The sequence below is a fragment of the Schistocerca americana genome, chromosome 8 (genome assembly GCF_021461395.2).
Source record: "Schistocerca americana isolate TAMUIC-IGC-003095 chromosome 8, iqSchAmer2.1, whole genome shotgun sequence".
NCBI classification, from domain to species: Eukaryota; Metazoa; Arthropoda; class Insecta; order Orthoptera; family Acrididae; genus Schistocerca; species Schistocerca americana.
Genome location: NC_060126.1, coordinates 458,943,854 through 458,967,229, shown reverse-complemented (window position 1 = coordinate 458,967,229; position 23,376 = coordinate 458,943,854). Strand labels below are relative to the sequence as shown.

Sequence of the window (23,376 nt, the reverse complement as noted above, 5' to 3'; positions counted from 1 at the left end):
TCAATTAAATCGCAGTTTCCAGGTACGTGAAGGGAGAGGCGGGAGGGGAAGGGGGTGGGGGGTGGGGTGGGGTGGGACGCCAGTCGCAATTGCTTCGCAATCCAATACGTCCAAACCGGTGGTGAGCGTTCGGGTCGGCGGTCAGAGACAGTGCTGAACAGGGACGCTTATAGTGTGGGTGCCTTTGACGTCAGAGTGGGGCGGTGGTGGTGCCACGTCGCTTAGAGGTGCTCTGCATATCTCTACGGCCACGAGGAAAGGTATGAAACACAGGCCTCTGACACAGTACCTCACGAGCGGCTTGTAATCAAATTGCGTGCTTATGGAATAGCGTCTCAGTTATGCGTCTGGGTTCGTGTTTTCCTGTCAGAGCTGTCACAGTTCGTAGTATTTGACAAAAAGCCAACGTGTTAAAAAAAGTGTTCCTTGCTTTCCCCAAGGTAGTGTCATAGGCCCTCTGCTGTTCCTTATCCACCGGGTGATCAAAAAGTCAGTATAAATTTGAAAACTGAATAAATCACGGAATAATGTAGATAGAGAGGTACAAATTGACACACATACTTGTAATGACATTATTAGAACCAAAAAATACAAAAGTTCAAAAAATTTCCGACAGATGGCGCTTCATCTGATCAGAATAGCAATAATAAGCATAACAAAGTAAGACAAAGCAAAGATGATGTTCTTTACAGGAAATGCTCAATATGTCCACCATCATTCCTCAACAATAGCTGTAGTCGAGGAATAATGTTGTGAACAGCACTGTAAAGCATGTCCTGAGTTATGGTGAGGCATTGGCGTCGGATGTTGTCTTCCAGCATCTCTAGAGATATCGGTCGATCACGATACACTTGCGACTTCAGGTAACCCCAAAGCCAATAATCGCACGGACTGAGGTCTGGTGACCTGGGAGGCCAAGCATGACGAAAGTGGCGGCTGAGCACACGATCATCACCAAACGACGTGCGTCTAGCAATATGGGGTGGAGCGCCATCCTGCATATACATCGTACGTTCTAGCAGGTGTTTATCAGCCAGGCTGGGGATGATGCGATTCTGTAACATATCGGCGTACCTTTCACCCGTCACGGTAGCAGCTACAAAACCAGAATCACGCATTTCCTTGAAGAAAAAAGGCCCGATAACGGTAGATGTGGTAAAACCAACCCATACCGTGACTTTCTCGTCGTGCAATGGAGTTTCCACGACAGTTATAGGATTTTCGGTAACCCAATTCTACAGTTTTCGGCGTTGACAGATCCTCCGAGCGTGAAATGAGCTTCGTCGGTCCACAACACGTTACTCAACCAATCGTCATCTTCCGCCATCTTTTGAAACGCCCACACCGCAAATGCCCTCCGCTTCACTAAATCGCCAGGTAACAGTTCGTGATGCCGATGGATTCTGTACGGATAACATCGGAGGGTACGGCTCAGTGGCAACCAAACAGTAGTGTATGGAATGCCAGTGCGACGTGCGACTGCACGAGTGCTGACTTCCCCGTGCATAGACGAACCCGCTACAGTCTCCGTTTCTTCCTGAACTGTCTCAGCAGCAACACGCCTTGTGCTCGGTCGGCCACTACGGGGTCTATCGTCAAAACAAACCCGTGGCTTCGAACTTCGAAATCATTCTCGCCACAGCTGCATTTGTCAAAGGACCTTTACCCGTTCGAATCCCCTTCCTATGGCGATAGGATCGTAACGCTGAACTAGCACGTTCCCCATTCTGATAATACAGCTTCACTAAAAGCGCCTTTTCAGGTAACGTCAACATGCTGCGACTGCTGGCGCATCTGATCCTCTCTCTCTTTTTTTTTTTTTCTATATTGTGATTTTAAACACCTTATACAAAGGCGGGCTGTCAGCAGCACAATACGCCGCTCTTCAGCATTGAGTTTGACAACAAGTAGTACATAAAGGTGGCACAGAGTAGACAGTAAAAACGGTGGGCAAAAAATGTAGACACTAAAAATTGAAAAAACATGGAGCCGTTCATGCTGGACGAGAAACATCACTAACACGAGGCGACACGGTGCACATAACATGGATGATGGCGACGGCACGTGAACGGTGGTGGCGTGACGGCGAACAACACTACACACAAATGAAGGCACACACACGAAACACTGACGGCGATGATCTCCGGCGCGCGAATGTTCACTGAGCGTGTACGAGTCCGGGGACCTGCCAAGAGAGGAGGTGGAGGAAGGGGAATGGGAGAGGGGAGAGCAGAGATGCCATAGGCAAAGGAGAGAGGGGGAGGGAGGAAGGGGGAGGGGAAGCCCGGGGGAGAGGGGAGGAGGGAAGGGGGAAAGGAAAGAGAAGGGAAGGGAAGGGAGGGAGGGAGGGCGCCTAAAGGAAAGGACACAGGAGGTGGGGGGGGAGGATCAAAGTTGATAGGAGGGGTAGATGCAGGGGAGGAGGACATCATCAGGGAGGGGGAGCTGGCGGAAGCCACCTTGGGAGAGGGTAAGGAGGGTGGAGAGATGGAGACGGGTGGGACGTGCGAATACAGGCGCGGCAGCGGGCGGGGGTGGGAGACGAGCGGGTGAGGAGGATCGAGTTTGCGGGAGGTGTACAGGATCCATATCCTTTCAAGGAAAAGGAGGAGGTGTGGGAAGGGGATGGGATTGTACAGGATCCGCGTGGGGGAGGGGAGACGGATGCGATAGGCGAGGCGGAGAGCATGACGTTCGAGGATTTGGAGGGATTTATAAAAGGTAGGGGGGGTGGAGATCCAAGCCGGATGGGCATAGCAAAGGATAGGGCGGATGAGGGACTTATAGGTGTGGAGGATGGTGGAGGGGTCCAGACCCCACGTACGGCCAGAGAGGAGCTTGAGGAGACTGAGTCGGGAGCGTGCCTTGGCTTGGATTGTCCGGAGGTGGGGAGTCCAGGAGAGGCGACGGTCGAGGGTGACGCCAAGGTACTTAAGGGTGGGACTGAGGGCGATAGGACGGCCATAGATGGTGAGATAGAAATCAAGGAGGCGGAAGGAAGGGGTTGTTTTGCCTACAATGATCGCCTGGGTTTTGGAGGGCTCTCTCTCTCTCCTTACAGCTCTTTTTATACACGATTGTCATGTGCAGTCACTGGCGTTAAGCTGTCCAGCGCCATCTGTCGGACCTTTAGTGAACTTTGTTTTTTTCTTTGGTTCTAATAAAACCCCATGTCATTCCAAGCACGTGTGTCAATTTTCACCTCTCTATCTACATTATTCCGTGGTTTATTAAGTTTTTAAATTTATACTGACTTTTTGATAACCCGGTATATAAATAATTTAGGAGACAATCTGAGCAGCCGTCTAAGGTTGTTTGCAGATGGTACTGTCTTTCATCGTCTATTAAAGTCATCAGAAGATCAAAACATTGCCATACAATTTAGATAAGCTATCTGTATGATGTGAAAATTTGCAATTGACCGTAAGTAATGAAAAGTGTCAGGTCATCCACATGAGTGTTAAAAGGAATCAGTTAAACTTCGGTTACAAGATAAATCAATCAGATCTAGAGGCCGTAAATTCAATTAAATACCTAGGAACTAAAATTACGAACAACTTTAATGGGAAAAAACACACAGAAAATGTTGTGGGAAAGGCGAACCAAAGACTACGTTTTATCGCAAGAACACAGAAGATGCAACAGAGCTCGTAAAGAGACTGCATACACTACGTTTGTCTGTCCTCCTTTGGAGTATTGCTACATGATATGGGATACTTACCAGGTAGAACTAAGGCAGCACATAGCGAAAGTTCACAGAAGGACAGCACGTTTTCTTTTATCGAGAAAGAAGGGAGAGAGTGTCACCGACGTGATACAGGATTTGGGGCGGAATTCGTTAAGACAGTGGCATTTTGTGTTGCAGTAGGATCTTTTCTCGAAATATCTATCAGCAACATTTTGCTCGAATAGAAAAAATAAGCCTACCTACATAACGAGAAATTACCATCATAATAAAATAAGAGAAATCAAAGCTCGTATGGAAAGATATAGGTGTTCGTTTTCCTCGCGCGGTTTTCGAAAGTGCAATAATAGAGAAATAGTGTGAAGATGCTTCGATGAACCCTCTGCCAGGCACATAAGTATGATTTGTAGAGTAGCCATGTCGATGTAGATGAACGCGTTCTCTAGAGCGAGGTATGCAACCTTTGGTCAACAAAGAGCCACTGGAACAATATAACCATTAGAACATCGCCGAAATAACGTTGATTGTAAAGCAAAGGGAAGAGATACACGCTAACAGAAGAGGACAGTGTTATATAACAATGCAGCAGTCCGAAATTAATCATAATACACTACTGGAAATGGAAAAAAGAACACATTGACACCGGTGTGTCAGACCCACCATACTTGCTCCGGACACTGCGAGAGGGCTGTACAAGCAATGATCACACGCACGGCACAGCGGACACACCAGGAACCGCGGTGTTGGCCGTCGAATGGCGCTAGCTGCGCAGCATTTGTGCACCGCCGCCGTCAGTGTCAGCCAGTTTATCGTGCCATACGGAGCTCCATCGCAGTCTTTAACACTGGTAGCATGCCGCGACAGCGTGGACGTGAACCGTATGTGCAGTTGACGGACTTTGAGCGAGGGCGTATAGTGGGCATGCGGGAGGCCGGGTGGACGTACCGCCGAATTGCTCAACACGTGGGGCGTGAGGTCTCCACAGTACATCGATGTTGTCGCCAGTGGTCGGCGGAAGGTACACGTGCCCGTCGACCTGGGACCGGACCGCAGCGACGCACGGATGCACGCCAAGACCGTAGGATCCTACGCAGTGCCGTAGGGGACCGCACCGCCACTTCCCAGCAAATTAGGGACACTGTTGCTCCTGGGGTATCGGCGAGGACCATTCGCAACCGCCTCCATGAAACTGGGCTACGGTCCCGCACACCGTTAGGCCGTCTTCCGCTCACGCCCCAACATCGTGCAGGCCGCCTCCAGTGGTGTCGCGACAGGCGTGAATGGAGGGACGAATGGAGACGGGTCGTCTTCAGCGATGAGAGTCGCTTCTGCCTTGGTGCCAATGATGGTCGTATGCGTGTTTGGCGCCGTGCAGGTGAGCGCCACAATCAGGACTGCATACGACCGAGGCACACAGGGCCAACACCCGGCATCATGGTGTGGGGAGCGATCTCCTACACTGGCCGTATACCACTGGTGATCGTCGAGGGGACACTGAATAGTGCACGGTACATCCAAACCGTCATCGAACCCATCGTTCTACCATTCCTAGACCGGCAAGGGAACTTGCTGTTCCAACAGGACAATGCACGTCCGCATGTATCCCGTGCCACCCAACGTGCTCTAGAAGGTGTAAGTCAACTACCCTGGCCAGCAAGATCTCCGGATCTGTCCCCCATTGAGCATGTTTGGGACTGGATGAAGCGTCGTCTCACGCGGTCTGGACGTCCAGCACGAACGCTGGTCCAACTGAGGCGCCAGGTGGAAATGGCATGGCAAGCCATTCCACAGGACTACATCCAGCATCTCTACGATCGTCTCCATGGGAGAATAGCAGCCTGCATTGCTGCGAAAGGTGGATATACACTGTACTAGTGCCGACATTGTGCATGCTCTGTTGCCTGTGTCTATGTGCCTGTGGTTCTGTCAGTGTGATCATGTGATGTATCTGACCCCAGGAATGTGTCAATAAAGTTTCCCCTTCCTGGGACAATGAATTCACGGTGTTCTTATTTCAATTTCCAGGAGTGTATATTGCGGTGTCTGTGTTCGCAAGAAGTACGATAGGTGCAATCGTGTTTGTCCGAGGAACAGACGCTGCCAATGTTATGAAACACGGGAACTATATTCCCAGTTACGAATTCGGGAAATATCCAACTGCAGAATGGAATTACGACAATGAAAATTTGTGCAGTACGGGGACTCGAAATCCGATTTCCCGCTTGTCTAGAGCTGTCGCCTTAATCATTTCGGCCATCTTTTTTGTATATTACAAATATTTATTTACAATTTGGGATATAGATACAGATATGGTAGACATAGGGAAACCAATGAACCACATGGGTCTCATGTAAACAGGACCACAAAGGTTCTACCGCAGGGTCTATGATGTTACAGTTGAGTCCCACACTACATATTCGTTTGGTCACTAAGCTAGTAAATGTGTTTTAAGAAATGCGATTTATAGCATGTCTTAGTGCAGTAAAGGTCTACGCCCTTATTTGTAAGTACATGTTAACAATGTGCCACCCAGTAACTGCAAACAATTACACAAAAAAGAAAAGAGAAGATAGATTTAGCAGTCAGAAACAACAGGATAAACTGTACGACCAGTCAATCACAAAAGGGTTCCTCAGATATGATGTGATATCCTTGAAACCCTTGCTGTGCTGGTACTGCGAACGGCTGAAAGCAAGGGGAAACTACAGCCGTAATTTTTCCCGAGGGCATGCAGCTTTACTGTATGATTACATGATGATGGCGTCCTCTTGGGTAAAATATTCCGGAGGTAAAATAGTCCCCCATTCGGATCTCCGGGCGGGGACTACTCAAGAGGATGTCGTTATAAGGAGAAAGAAAACTGGCGTTCTACGGATCGGAGCGTGGAATGTCAGATCCCTTAATCGGGCAGGTAGGTTAGAAAATTTAAAAAGGGAAATGGACAGGTTGAAGTTAGATATAGTGGGAATTAGTGAAGTTCGGTGGCAGGAGGAACAAGACTTCTGGTCAGGTGACTACAGGGTTATAAACACAAAATCAAATAGGGGTAATGCAGGAGTAGGTTTAATAATGAATAGGAAAATAGGAATGCGGGTAAGCTACTACAAACAGCATAGTGAACGCATTATTGTGGCCAAGATAGATACGAAGCCCACGCCTACTACAGTAGTACAAGTTTATATGCCAACTAGCTCTGCAGATGACGAAGAAATTGAAGAAATGTATGATGAAATAAAAGAAATTATTCAGATTGTGAAGGGAGACGAAAATTTAATAGTCATGGGTGACTGGAATTCGAGTGTAGGAAAAGGGAGAGAAGGAAACATAGTAGGTGAATATGGATTGGGGGACAGAAATGAAAGAGGAAGCCGCCTGGTCGAATTTTGCACAGAGCACAACATAATCATAACTAACACTTGGTTTAAGAATCATGAAAGAAGGTTGTATACATGGAAGAACCCTGGAGATACTAAAAGGTATCAGATAGATTATATAATGGTAAGACAGAGATTTAGGAACCAGGTTTTAAATTGTAAGACATTTCCAGGGGCAGATGTGGACTCTGACCACAATCTATTGGTTATGACCTGTAGATTAAAACTGAAGAAACTGCAAAAAGGTGGGAATTTAAGGAGATGGGACCTGGACAAACTAAAAGAACCAGAGGTTGTACAGAGATTCAGGGACAGCATAAGGGAGAAATTGACAGGAATGGGGGAAATAAATACAGTAGAAGAAGAATGGGTAGCTTTGAGGGATGAAGTAGTGAAGGCAGCAGAGGATCAAGTAGGTAAAAAGACGAGGGCTAGTAGAAATCCTTGGGTAACAGAAGAAATATTGAATTTAATTGATGAAAGGAGAAAATATAAAAATGCAGTAAGTGAAACAGGCAAAAAGGAATACAAACGCCTCAAAAATGAGATCGACAGGAAGTGCAAAATGGCTAAGCAGGGATGGCTAGAGCACAAATGTAAGGATGTAGAGGCCTATCTCACTAGGGGTAAGATAGATACCGCCTACAGGAAAATTAAAGAGACCTTTGGAGATAAGAGAACGACTTGTATGAATATCAAGAGCTCAGATGGAAACCCAGTTCTAAGCAAAGAAGGGAAAGCAGAAAGGTGGAAGGAGTATATAGAGGGTCTATACAAGGGCGATGTACTTGAGGACAATATTATGGAAATGGAAGAGGATGTAGATGAAGATGAAATGGGAGATATGATACTGCGTGAAGAGTTTGACAGAGCACTGAAAGACCTGAGTCGAAACAAGGCCCCCGGAGTAGACAATATTCCGTTGGAGCTACTGACGGCCATGGGAGAGCCAGTCCTGACAAAACACTACCATCTGGTGAGCAAGATGTATGAAACAGGCGAAATACCCTCAGACTTCAAGAAGAATATAATAATTCCAATCTCAAAGAAAGCAGGTGTTGACAGATGTGAAAATTACCGAACTATCAGCTTAATAAGTCACAGCTGCAAAATACTAACACGAATTCTTTACAGACGAATGGAAAAACTGGTAGAAGCCAACCTCGGGGAAGATCAGTTTGGATTCCGTAGAAACACTGGAACACGTGAGGCAGTACTGACCTTACGACTTATCTTAGAAGAAAGATTAAGGAAAGGCAAACCTACGTTTCTAGCATTTGTAGACTTAGAGAAAGCTTTTGACAATATTGACTGGAATACTCTCTTTCAAATTCTAAAGGTGGCAGGGGTAAAATACAGGGAGCGAAAGGCTATTTACAATTTGTACAGAAACCAGATGGCAGTTATAAGAGTCGAGGGACATGAAAGGGAAGCAGTGGTTGGGAAGGGAGTAAGACAGGGTTGTAGCCTCTCCCCGATGTTGTTCAATCTGTATATTGAGCAAGCAGTAAAGGAAACAAAAGAAAAATTCGGAGTAGGTATTAAAATTCATGGAGAAGAAATAAAAACTTTGAGGTTCGCCGATGACATTGTAATTCTGTCAGAGACAGCAAAGGACTTGGAAGAGCAGTTGAATGGAATGGACAGTGTCTTGAAAGGAGGATATAAGATGAACATCAACAAAAGCAAAACAAGGATAATGGAATGTAGTCTAATTAAGTCGGGTGATGCTGAGGGAATTAGATTAGGAAATGAGGCACTTAAAGTAGTAAAGGAGTTTTGCTATTTGGGGAGCAAAATAACTGATGATGGTCGAAGTAGAGAGGATATAAAATGTAGGATGGCAATGGCAAGGAAAGCGTTTCTGAAGAAGAGAAATTTGTTAACATCCAGTATTGATTTAAGTGTCAGGAAGTCATTTCTGAAAGTGTTCGTATGGAGTGTAGCCATGTATGGAAGTGAAACATGGACGATAAATAGTTTGGACAAGAAGAGAATAGAAGCTTTCGAAATGTGGTGCTACAGAAGAATGCTGAAGATTAGATGGGTAGATCACATAACTAATGAGGAAGTATTGAATAGGATTGGGGAGAAGAGAAGTTTGTGGCACAACTTGACCAGAAGAAGGGATCGGTTGGTAGGACATGTTCTGAGGCAACAAGGGATCACCAATTTAGTATTGGAGGGCAGCGTGGAGGGTAAAAATCGTAGAGGGAGACCAAGAGATGAATACACTAAGCAGATTCAGAAGGATGTAGGTTGCAGTAGGTACTGGGAGATGAAAAAACTTGCTCAGGATAGAGTAGCATGGAGAGCTGCATCAAACCAGTCTCAGGACTGAAGACCACAACAACAACATCCTTGAAACATTTCATTATCCAACCTATACATCCCCTATTGAATCTGTCATATCTGATAAACGTCTGTCTGTAATTCAGATATTCAGTCGCACTCTATATCGCTCAACGCATAACACAAGCGATTGCAAATTCATTCATATATCTTTTCCCTTTTTTCAAAATGTTAGAATTGTTTTACACTTTAGGGTAGAACTAAGGCTGTAACTGCATACAACTTTTACAAACATAAAAACCCTACAGAGGCAGGTAAATTGCTTTCGTTAGGTCTCTATGGAAACAGGACCACAAAAATTTACCTTAATTCTGTGATAAAATATTTGAACATCTCGTGATATATCTGTTTGGCCACTAGGTAAACAAAATTTATTAAGGAATGTCATTAATGGCATAGCTTAGTCTTTAAATGTTCGTGCCATCATCTGCAAATACATTTAAACAATGGAGTGACCCCAGGGTGTACGCTACTACAAACAAAGAACACTCAATTTATTTTAGAATTAACTGAATAATGCTGGCGCCTGGCTCTGTTAATACCTCTTTTACGGTGATAATGACTTTTAAAAAGTCTGATTTAGCAGTCAAAATGAACACAACAATATTTATATCCACCCAGTCAACTATCCGAGCACACTTCACGGTCAGACACAAACTTCCATATGTCGTCGTCCATGTGTCATTAACATCCACAGTTCCTCCGAATATGCATGCATGCGACACTGCTGCGACTGCAGCCGTTATGAAATACAGAAAATGTACTGGCAGCTGTGAATACGGACAACATTCACCGCCAGACGCCAATTTCCATATGCCATTGTCTATGTGCCACTGAACTGCACTCGTACACTTAATGTAATTCCCGTACAGGGGAGTCATTCTAATCGATATCCGAAGAAACACTGAGTCGTACTTCTGACACACACAGGCACTGCATTGTCGTACTTATCTGTCGATACCGGACCGGCGACTTCTGCATGATGTGTCATTTAGAAGTAACGTAACTCGATGAAAGTTGGACTAGACAGTGAAACAACTGCACAAAAGATAACTTAAAGAAATAAGCAATGAGAAAGAAATGAAACTTTTATTCAAAGACAATAACTACATTGAAGTCACAGCGATTTATGATGGTACCATGGACGTTAGTAAAAGGCACGACATAGATCTTAATAGGGTGTACGATCACCATAGCCGGCAATGCATGCTCTCATTCTGACCACAAGGTCAATGGATGACAACTGCTGGATGGTCTCTGGTGCATGTCACGTGCTGCAGTACGTCTTCCAAACTTATGCCTCACGCGTTCGAGGAGATTTATGTCGGGCGGAACGGACAGCCAGTCCATTCGCAGAATACCCTCTCGTTCCTTGAACTACTTTACGTACGCCGTTCTATGCGGTTGCGCAAATGAACTCAGGGCGAGTGCGCGCGTGAAAAGACGCACATGGGGAAGGAGTACAGCGTACCGTGTTCAAAGATTTGGAGGCCAGTACAGCCATACAATTTTATGCCGCCCCATGCCATAACATCCGGGTCGCTAAACCTATGACTTTCGACAATGTTCCCTGCTGCATTACGTGTTCCCACCATTCACCATGTTGTTGTTGTTGTTGTTGTTGTTGTGGTCTTCAGTCCAAAGACTGGTTTGATGCAGCTCTCCATGCTACTCTATCCGTGCAAGCTTCTCATCTCCCAGTACCTACTGCAACCTACATACCTCTGAATCTGCTTAGTCTATTCATCTCTTGGTCTCCCTCTACGATTTTTACCATCCACGCTGCCATCCAATGCTAAATTGGTGATCCCTTGATGCCTCAGAATATGTCATACCAACCGATCTCTTCTTCTAGTCAAGTTGTGCCACAAATTTCTCTTCTCCCCAATTCTGTTCAATACCTCTTCATTAGTTATGTGGTCTATCCATCTAATCTTCAGCATTCTTCTGTAGCACCACATTTCGAAAGGTTCTATTCTCTTTTTGTCTAAACTATTTATCGTCCACGTTTTCCTTCCATACATGGCTCCACTCGACACAAATACTTTCAGAAAAGACTTCCTGACACTTAAATCTATACTCGATTTTAACAAATGTCTCTTCTTCAGAAACGCTTTCCTTGCCATTGCCAGTCTACATTTTACATCCTCTCTACTTCGACCATCATCAGTTATTTTGCTCCTCAAATAGCAAAACTCATTTACTACTTTAAGCGTCTCATTTCCTAATCTAATGCCCTCAGCATCACCCGATTTAATTTGACTACATTCCATTATCCTCGTTTTGCTTTTGTTGATGTTCATCTTATATTCTCCCTCCAAGACACTGTCCATTCCGTTCAGCTGCTCTTCCAGGTCCTTTGCTGTCTCTGACAGAATTACAATGTCGTCAGTGAACCTCAAAGTTTTTATCTCTTCTCCATGGATTTTAATTCCTGCTCCGAATTTTTCTTTTGTTTCCTTAACTGCTTGTTCAATATACAGATTGAATAGCATCGGGGATAGGCTACAACCCTGTCTCACACCCTTCCCAACCACTACTTCCCTTTCATGTCCCTCGACTCTTATAACTGCCATCTGGTTTTTGTGCAAATTGTAAATAGCCTTTCGTTCCCTGTATTTTACCCCTGCCACCTTCGGAAATTGAAAGAGAGTATTCCAGTCAACATTGTCAAAAGATTTCTCCAAGTCTACAAATGCTGGAAACGTATGTTTGGCTTTCCTTAATCTATCTTATAAGGTAAGTCGTAGGGTCAGTATTGCCTCACGTGCTGCAATCTTTCTCCGGAATCCAAACTGATCTTCCCCGAGGTCGCCTTCTGCCAGTTTTTCCATTCGTCTGTAAAGAATTCGTGTTAGTATTTTGCATCCGTGGCTTATTAAACTGATAGTTCGGTAATTTTCACATCTGTCAACACCTGCTTTCTTTGGGGTTGAAATTATTATATTCTTCTTGAAGTCTGAAAGCCTCGTGTATCTTGCTCACCATATGGAAGAGTTTTGTCTACCCCTTGGGCCTTGTTTCAACTTAGGTCTTTCACTATCTGTCAAACTCTTCACGCAGTATTAAATCTCCCACTTCATCTTCATCTAAATCCTCTTCCATTTCCATAATATTGTCCTCAAGTGCATCGCCCTTGTATAGACCCTCTATATACTCCTTCCACCTTTCTGCTTTCCCTTGTTTGCTTAGAACTGGGTTTCCTTCTGGGCTCTTAATATTTATGCAAGCGGTTCTCTTCCAAAGATATCTTCTCCTGTAGGCAGTATCTATCTTACCCCTAGTTATATACGCCTCTACATCCTTACATTTGTCCTTTAGCCATCCCTGCTTAGCCATTTTGAACTTCCTGTCGATCTCATTTTTGAGACGTGTGTATTCCTTTTTGCCTGCTTCATTTACTGCATTTTTGTATTTTTCCTTTCATCAGTTAAATTGAGTATCTCTTCTTTATCCAAGGATTTCTATTAGCCCTCGTCTTTTTACCTACTCGATCGTCTGCTGCCTTCACTATTTCATCTCTCAAAGCTTGTAACCTCCCCCTCACTTATCGACCTTAATGACAGTGAAAAATTAAACCGCGTGTACCTATTGGAAATTTGGGAAAAGCAATCGTCACCGAAGTCAATTTGTCGGTAAAGAGGGAGGAAAGGGTTACATCTAAATGAAAGGAAAAATGCAAATGAAACTGGTGGAAATTAATTTTGAAAAGGGGTAAAGTTAATATAGAAAGTAAATGTGCGGCCGTTACGTTAACAATTAACTAGCGGTAATTAGATATTTGAGATTTGGGGGAAATTACGGTCGCCAGTCCTAAGGACAATTACTATAGTAACTGTAAAAGAAGGGTTATTACACATATAATTAGCACTAGAAGCGTGGCAACTGAAGGTTGACACGTGTAGTGTGAAAACTGAAAGTTTGTCAGAAGTAATAAATTTCACTACACTCTGACTTAATTTAGCAAAAGAATTAATAAAACCGGAAAATCGAAAGTTAATTTTTTGACTGAAGTTAATAGTGAGCTTTCTTTCTGAAGCACATCGAAGTTCAGTAAAATAGGTTAGTATTGGACTACCTCAACAATCATTTCAAAAGCTACTTGAATCTACGCAATTTAGAAATAAGAGATTTAACTTGAATTAAATGATTCTGAACAATTAACAATAGCAAAATTTAGTACGTACCAAGCTGAGCTGCAGTCACAGGTAAGCTAAAATACGGTAACAAAACTCGCACTCTTAATTTGTGCTTGTGTAATTTAAATATTGTAGCCAGCTATGAATACCTTAACTGAACTTTGAAATTAAAGCAGTGAAATCGAATGATGCTGGCGTTTGAATTTCAACGACACTCGGGTTCATTCCGGAAAAGGAAGGGACCCTGCCTGGTAATGCAATTGGGACAATGAGCAACAAAGGTTCATGCTACATTGCTGTAATTTAGTTATGAAAATGGAACAGCTTGAAAAGCTGAGGTGTGCCATACAGTTCTAAAACTTTACGTGCTACCAGTCTTCCTTGTTGGTTGATTGAAGGTTTGAAGCCGCCGATCGAGGAGGTTGCGACAGTCACTCATTGTCGGCCGTCGCTGTTGCAGAAGCTGGGTGTTGGTGTGCCTTCTTCTCGACACGGTCTCCAGCCTAAACGGGCTCTTGATGTGTGCCAGCTAACACTTCCCGTCCGCGACACCATGTCAGAGTCTAACATAGCAAGTCGAGCGCAATTACATGCTGCCAAACCCCGAAAACGCGGCAACTCGCGGGAGCGTCACACAACACACCTGCTCCACCGCACTACCCCAGCCAGACTCACTCTGCTCTGCCCGCGCTCCACGCGGCAGAGTTAACACTACCAAAGATCCTAAAATCCTAAACACTTGGGTTCTCCACACGACCTATCGATGTATACGTTCGATAGCATAGTTTTGCCTAGGCCAGACCCAGCGTATAAATACAAATAATATTCACAGAACAAATCAATTATAAATCGACATAAATGCATAAATATATACAAATGGTAAAACAATTACAATATATAAAGACACAGAAATGTCTTATCTTCGGGTAACAAAATAAGGAAAAATCTATAGTGCAATAGGTGGAAATAGAAGGATATGCATTTCCGGCGTTACAAGCTACCCATTCTTCTTCAACTGTATTTCTTCCCCCCATTCTTGTCAATCGTTCCCTAATGCTCTTCCTGAAACTCTCTACAACTTCTGGTTCTGTCAGTTTATCCATGTCCCATCTCCTTAAATTCCCATCTTTTTGCAGTTTCTCCAGTTTAATCTACAGTTCATAACCAATAGATTGTGCTCAGGGTCCACATCTGCCCCTGGAAATTTCTTACAATGTAAAACCTGGTTCCTAAATCTCTGTTTTACCATTATATAATCTATCTGAAATCTTTCAGTATCTCCAGGCTTCTTCCATGTATACAACCTTCCTTTATGATTCTTGAACCAAGTGTTAGCTATGAGGGTACATCTGCAGTTGTCGAACCTGATCGTTTTGGTGGTCTAGGCGATATGGTCTGGGGAGCCACAATGCTGCACGGGCGTACTGACCTCCAAATCTTTGAGCATGGTCCACTCACTGGTCAACGTTATTGAGACACTATACTCCTCCTCCACGTGTGTCTTTTAAGGGGTGCATTCGTCCCTGACTTTTTTATGGATGACATTGAGCGACAACTGGTGGAGGAGCTCTTGGCACTAGATAACATTCGGCGAACGGACTGGCTTGCACGTTCTCCTTACTTAAATCCCATCGAACACCTGTGAGATGCGCTGGGGAGATGTATTACCGCACGTACATGTACCAGCGACCGTCCAGCACCTGTCACCCTGGCTGGTGGAGGAATCCAACACCCACCCACAAGAACTCCTTATGATTCTTGTGACCAGCATGTGAGCACGTTACAGAGCATGCAGTGTAGGCCGCGATGATCACACACCGTATCGAGAACCTTGTCTTACCCTTTTAGTGTCCAGGGTACCATCATGAATTGCAGTGACTTCAGTGTAATTATTGTCTTTCAATAAAAGTGTCGTTTCTGTTCCTCCCATTGGGTATTACTTTCAGATACTGTGCTGTACTGTACTGTAGCAGGGCTTTCTAAGTATGATCCTAGTTTCATCGAGGTATCCCATTTGGCAGCGACACACCATGCGAAAGAGTGGTACCACGGATCGACACCATCACCACCGACGTCTCATAGTTGGCACTGGAAACGCACATTTCCGACAGACGCCGACAGCGCCTGGCGGATCCAATGGTGCGCGCCCACTGAGCCACGCTTTCAGCTGCTCCGATTACGAGGGCTGCCAGCTGCGGCGATGTAAGAGGCTCGGTGGCAGTTACACGTCTCTGACTTAGTCGCAGTCTGATACAGTCTTCAGACTTAGTCAGTGCCGGCCTGGTTGGCCGAGCGGTTCTAGCCGCTAGTCTGGAACCGCACGACCGCTACGGTCGCAGGCTCGAATCCTGCTTCGGGCATGGATGTGTGTGATGTCCTTAGGTTAGTTAGTTTTAAGTAGTTCTAAGTTCTAGGGGACTGATCACCTCAGATCTTAAGTCCCATAGTGCTCAGAGCCATTTGAACCAATCTTAGTCAGCCTTTGACAGTTCGCTCGTGCATTAGTAGCTGGAGTCTCACACAGTGTAATGCTTTTCAGTTTTTCTTGTAAGAACTGGACTTATAGCTGTTTGTTCTTTTGTAAAGTAGCTTCCCAACACTTGAAAGAACTCTTAGTTAAATAAAACCGCTGTTTGATGTATCTGCGTGTTCGCTAATCGTTCGTGCTCCTCTCCAGCTTTCCTACGACGACAGTAGCTGCGCCGCTCTGTAGCCTACCTCTCCTTACCATTGTGTACGAAACAACAGAAAGTTGCTTTCGCCGCGCGGGGTTAGCCGAGTGGTCTCAGGCGCTGCAGTCATGGACTGTGCGGCTGATCCCGGCCGAGGTTCGAGTCCTCCCTCGGGCATGGGTGTGTGTGTTTGTCTTTAGGATAATTTAGGTTAAGTAGTGTGTAAGCTTAGGGACTGATGACCTTAGTCCCATAAGATTTCACACACATTTGAGCATTTGAACAAAGTTATTTTCGTCGTTACGTTTTGGGTACTAGTGTAGTAGTTACTCTGAGAAAAATGGACCGCTGGTAAGTAGAGTGCCAGACCTGTGATTTACCAGATGCTATGTGGTGGATAGTGGACGTTGCGAGTCATGTTATGGCGAGCGGCAGGTGGAAATATCCTCGGCTGCTGTCTCTCGGCCACTGGGACTGGCTGGGTGGGCAGAGCTGACCCTCAACATCTAGCATCAATTCCTGTTGTACATATTTTTGCACACTAGAAAAGCCTTGTACAACAATCTCTGACTAGATATTAAAGTGCCTCCCAGCAAAAGAATCACTCACGAAAGCTCACACTGAAGTTTCTACGATAGCTGGATCTCCCCCCCCCCCCCCTCCCTCCCGCCACCGTTCCTTAAATTTTTAATGGGTATATCGAAATGTCTGATTGACCAGACTGAACTGTTCGTCTTTCAATTCAATTTTTTTTAATGTAAGTTCCCCAACTGTTCCATAACCAAGCCGATAGATCACACACACTAGTCAAGAAAGCTGCGCTGTACCGATGCCGTGATAGCGATTATGGTATTTGTTGAAACTCTTTGGTTGCGTTGCTAAGTTACAGCTCCTTGGGAGTCCCATGAGGTGGGGCTTTTGCAGCAATGCGAGACCGATTTAAGTATGGGCACAGGTCAAAAACAGCTGTCTTCTCAAGGGGCGTTGTGTGGACGTCGCTGGGAAGTAGACCGTTGGACGGAGCCGTGCCTGGAATCGTGGCCTCTGCCAGGGTGTCTTGTTGGGCCACTCCATGTGTTTGGATCGCCGATATATCCCTCGTGGGCTGCATCTTCGCCTACTATAGAGGCCTTATTCTGTCTGCGGTGTGACGAGGTCATACGCTGCAATTCGTTTTGGCAAGTTCCCTGCCATCTTTGTTGGTAGACGTGACAACCCACACCATCCATGATTGGCTTAGGCCCAATGCAAGAACCATGGTGAGCTCCATATCTGGAGAACGTTAATGTGTTAGTTTCTTTTCTAGTTCTTGTTTGTTGTTCTTGCTCGATCAGTCTACTGGTCATAGTTTGGCTGATGCACTGAAGATGGATCAACATCTTGAACGTCCAGAATGAGATTTTCACTCTGCAGCGGAGTGTGCGCTGATATGAAACTTCCTGGCAGATTAAAACTGTGTGCCCGACCGAGACTCGAACTCGGGACCTTTGCCTTTCGCGGGCAAGTGCTCTACCATCTGAGCTACCGAAGCACGACTCACGCCCGGTACTCACAGCTTTACTTCTGCCAGTACCTCGTCTCCTACCTTCCAAACTTTACAGAAGTTTCTTTCAGGAGTGCTAGTTCTGCAAGGTTCGCAGGAGAGCTTCTGTAAAGTTTGGAAGGTAGGAGACGAGGTACTGGCAGAAGTAAAGCTGTGAGTACCGGGCGTGAGTCGTGCTTCGGTAGCTCAGATGGTTAGAGCACTTGCCCGCGAAAGGCAAAGGTCCCGAGTTCGAGTCTCGGTCGGGCACACAGTTTTAATCTGCCAGGAAGTTTCATATCAGCGCACACTCCGCTGCAGAGTGAAAATCTCATTCTGGAAACATCCCCCAGGCTGTGGCTAAGCCATGTCTCCGCAATATCCTTTCTTTCAGGAGTGCTAGTTCTGCAAGGTTCGCAGGAGAGCTTCTGTAAAGTTTGGAAGGTAGGAGACGAGGTACTGGCAGAAGTAAAGCTGTGAGTACCGGGCGTGAGTCGTGCTTCGGTAGCTCAGATGGTAGAGCACTTGCCCGCGAAAGGCAAAGGTCCCGAGTTCGAGTCTCGGTCGGGCACACAGTTTTAATCTGCCAGGAAGTTTCATATCAGCGCACACTCCACTGCAGAGTGAAAATCTCATTCTGGAAACATCCCCCAGGCTGTGGCTAAGCCATGTCTCCCCATATCCTTTCTTTCAGGAGTGCTAGTTCTGCAAGGTTCGCAGGAGAGCTTCTGTAAAGTTTGGAAGGTAGGAGACGAGGTACTGGCAGAAGTAAAGCTGTGAGTACCGGGCGTGAGTCGTGCTTCGGTAGCTCAGATGGTAGAGCACTTGCCCGCGAAAGGCAAAGGTCCCGAGTTCGAGTCTCGGTCGGGCACACAGTTATAATCTGCCAGGAAGTTTCATCTTGAACGTCGTTAAGCCTAACGCTCATTTAATTATAGTTCTCTCTTTATACTGTTTGTGTGTGCCTTTATAAATTTAACTGTTTGGTGTTCCTGAAGTTAAACACTTCCTCTCAAGGTTAACACTTGTACTCTATTTCCATGGTGTTTTGGAAGAGGCCTATGCGGTCTTTCACTTGCTTCCTGACTTTGTTCCTAGTGTAAGTTTTAGAATACATATTGGTTCTGCACTGTTTAAGCATTTGTGACAAAAATGACTTCTGTTGAATGTTGAAATGTCACTTTTATGTTTAAGGGACCCCTGTACGATTTTAAGGTTTGTTATTAGGTTGCTACGTAAATCTAATTCGTGTTCTTATGTTCTAGAATCTGTTCCAAATCAACAAACGTCTGGGCTCCTAAACGTAAAGCTCTTGTAGGCCTATTATTTTAGAGGTCGGGCAACGGTAGCCAGAATTGCACATGGTGGATAAAATTTTCCGCACTGGCTGTTAAAATACTTTTATTGGAAAACCACGAATTCTATGAAGTCCGCGACATACTGCGGAGTGATCTCAGACAGTTTCATCTTGACGATGAAAGATGGGACTTGGCTCCTAGCATTTACTTTACCGCGCCACATTGTTTGAAATAATAAAGGAACCTATCACCTGCATCTCTTCTGATGCGATACCGTTCGTGACTTTTTTAAAAAAAATGTATTTTAGCAGTCAGTGTGGAAGATTTAATTTACTCTTGCTAGTTATAGCCTTCTGGTCCGTCCGCTGCACGGACATGAGTAACTTGTACAGAAGTACACAAAAGGATCTCTTTTACAAACTTTGGGTTAATGGTTTCATTGTGTGCTCCATAGGCGAGTGTAGTTTGTTGTTCTTTTCAATTAATTCAAATAATTCGTATAAATGGTTTCACACATGCACTTTGGTCAATTTTTAATAGGTTGTTGGGTCTACTTCACAAACAAGTGTAATATTTGTCTTTAAAAATTATTTTGTGCTGGTGGTTTTACTGTCTGCTTCACAGACGCCTGCAAGCCTATATCCAAGGAATATGTCCACTTGTCTTTTGTCAAGAAACTGTCTGCAGCCCCCTCTCATATCAACAACAAACCACAGGTTGCATCCCTTGGACAAGATCTACAATGGCTAACTGAGTAGCGCCTGCAGGCTACTGACCACTGCTTAGTTTTGTATAGTACGGTGAAAACACTAACTCCTTCTATGTCAGGACGATCCCTTAGTCTAGTGGGTTAGAAGGTTTCCGTGTCTGGGATACAGCCTCTCTACATAGGCTGTCCCAGGTTACGTGCCCAGTTCGAGGCAGCTGGGTTGTCACACACACAGGTGGGCAGTGGTGGGCAAAAGGCTGACTGGTACGCAATCTTGCAGCTGGACCACAGTGTACGCGATTGTACGCACCTTACGGGCCTCCGGGCCAATAAACCATGTCTGTTCAGTCGTCTGTAGACTGTTTGTCTGGAGACAACTGTTCCAGTGGCTGCAGTAAGGTCCCGAGCAAGGCTGCCTACAGTACCCCATGGCCGCCTGCGGAAAATGATGGTGAGATATCAGTCTTCTTGTGGTGTTGTACACTGTGGACGTCCCGTACTGTAGCACCTGGCCACGTTTCCTGCCTGCTGAAATCGTTGCCATAATCTTGAGGTCACACTTTGCGGAACACGGAGGGCCCCGTGCTTTGACCTGCTGTGTTTGACCAGCCTCCATTCGCCTTAGTGTTCTACCCCTCATAACGTGATCAATATGTGTTCTGTGAGCCATTTTCAATACACAGTCACCATTAGCACATCTGAAAACGTCTGCACACTTACTCGCTGCACCGTACTCTGAAATGCACCAACACACCTCCGCGTATGTGGACTGCTGCCAGCGCCACCGTGCGGCGACCGCAGGTCAGATGCACCACATGGTCGTACCCCGAGGTGATTTCAACTCGCAAACCGCCCACTAGAGCGTTGTTTCACCATGCATCAGCATTATCCTTAATTTATGAGTACTCCGTCTTCAGGCCACGAGTGGCCTACCGGGACTATCCGACCGCCGTGTCATCCTCAGTGGAGGATGCGGATAGGAGGGGCATAGGGTCAGCACACCGCTTTCCCGGTCGTTATGATGGTATTCTTGACTGAAGCCGCTACTATTCGGTCGAGTACCTCCTCAATTGGCATCACGAGGCTGAGTGCACCCCGAAAAATGGCAACAGCGCATGGCGGCCTGGAAGGTCACCCATCCAAGTGCCGACCACGCCCGACAGCGCTGAACTTCGGTGATCTCACGGGAACCGGTGTATCCACTGCGGCAAGGCCGTTGCCCTTAATTTATGAGCACGAGTGCATATTGCGTGGGCCGGTGTGTGACTCATAAGTTGGCGATTTTCTCACGTTTTCTATGTCACGGCTGTTCCCGGTATTGGTTCCTACATTGTTCGGATATTAACCTGCGTTCCTCAGGTGCTGTGAAAGCAGCCACACAACACTTCTTTGTAACGGCTATCTCTGTTTAAGGTCTGGACTGTCTCATATTCGCGCTTCGTCTAAGAACCTGCTGGCATTCGTGATTTATAAGAAACGTCCTCACTGTCCAGAAAACAATTTTTTAAAGCAGTCAGACTTCATTTGCAGTTCTTTAGATTTACATGCCCCTTGTGCGAATTATTTGCGCTCTGTGTCTACTCTCCGACCAGTGCTTGTGCGTGTACTTGAATTGTCGACACGCTTTCGCTTTTTAAGGCAGGTGAAAACCGCTGCTGCCAGCGAGAATATTCACACGCTTCCATGTGTGCGTTCTTGACACTTTTGCGTCTATGCTTCCTCTTAGTCTCTGCAGGGGGGCCACATTTATCTGCGCGGATACTCATTGTCCGCTAGGCTCTTTGCAAGGTGTACATTCTTGAGCGGGTTGAGGACACCCACGAGGATACCTCCTGTGTGGCTGCAGAAACTCCCCACCTCCACTTCTCTCCGAGCCGCTAAACGGGCACTGTCTTTGCCTTCGCCGTGGGCTGCAAGTGCTGGAAGTTGGCGGAAGTGGCCACCGATTTACGTATCACAAGCGACAACACCAAATCCCTGAAGAGACTTAAAGAGGAAAATACTCGCTATTAAGAAGGATACGCCAATATGAATTAACAGTGACACTCCTTAATTTATTTCCACCAATTCCTAATTCTATTCACATAAAACAAATAGTGGGAAAAGCAGGCGCCAGGTTGAGATTCATAGGAAGAATTCTAAGAAAATGTGATTCATCGACGAAAGAAGTAGCTTACAAAACGCTTGTTCGTCCGATTCTTGAGTATTGCTCATCAGTATGGGACCCTTACCAGGTTGGATTAATAGAAGAGATAGACATGATCCAGCGAAAAGCAGCGCGATTCGTCATGGGGACATTTAGTCAGCGCGAGAGCGTTACGGAGATGCTGAACAAGCTCCAGTGGCGGACACTTCAAGAAAGGCGTTACGCAATACGGAGAGGTTTATTATCGAAATTACGAGAGAGCACATTCCGGGAAGAGATGGGCAACATATTACTACCGCCCACATATATCTCGCGTAATGATCACAACGAAAAGATCCGAGAAATTAGAGCAAATACGGAGACTTACAAGCAGTCGTTCTTCCCACGCACAATTCGTGAATGGAACAGGGAAGGGGAGATCAGATAGTGGTACAATAAGTACCCTCCGCCACACACCGTAAGGTGGCTCGCGGAGTATAGATGTAGATGTAGATGTAGATAAACACCTCTACTTTGAAGTGTGACTCTTAGCTTAGCCTCAATAACTCTCTTAGAGAACTGTTCTTGGAAGCTAGTTACAGTAACAGAAAATTTTGTGTCAGCTGGCCTGCTACTGAAAAGGGTTCTTTCATCCAAAAATAAAACATTGTGTGTTCCATTCAGCATTTAGCCCTTCGCTGCGAACAGTAGATCTCTCCACTTTCCCCAGATCCACGTAGAAATGTCACGTACTTCCATCATGCCGATTATTCACTTTCTGGAGGCTCTAGCCACAATCTACACTAGCTATCCACTTTCAAGCTGCCCGCACCAGGCTAACTGCAACAGAACCCCCCCGCCCTCTCCCTAAGCTCCATTATCCCGACATATCTTCTGCTTACTTTTCCTTTGACTGACTGCATCAAAATCCTTAAAACTAAGCTACCATTAGTCAGTTGACTCCCTGCCGCCAACCAGTGGCACACTAAGTCCTCCCAGGTGGATCAACGACACAGTTGTCGTCGTGAAACCAAATATATCACTTCACAAATAGGAAGCAACATCTAGAAGCTAAGGAACAACATCCACCTGATATTCACAAATAGTTTCGGAGTTCCTGAAGTGGCTACCAGTCCTGCAACTATTCCAGTATCCCATAGGCTTCGTAGCATACATTTCTGGGAAGTATTTTGCTGTGTCCAGCGAACCTTACGCTCTTATACTTGAGCTCGTAGGTAAACCTGCCTTCCCGCTTCGCCATACCGATGAACAACACACACCTCTTTGACTGGGTCCATTATCCATGGAGATATTACTCCTTCTGCCCTTGAGATGCGGCCCGTGTTCGTAGTACGTTTCCCTACTGACCTCTAAACCAAGTATGGTAGATACTGAGTTAAGCATTCCGATTACGTCCTCTTAAATCAACCACCATAGTACGACTACAGGTAATTTTATCCCATTTGTTCACTGTCCCATTTACCTTCGACTCCAGTAATG

General features: G+C 45.6%; 1 pseudogene; it reads right to left on the bottom strand.

Annotated features, from left to right (window-relative positions):
- Positions 1-20,854: 20,854 nt before the first annotated feature.
- LOC124546215 lies at positions 20,855-20,972 on the bottom strand (annotated as a pseudogene).
- Positions 20,973-23,376: the final 2,404 nt, after the last annotated feature.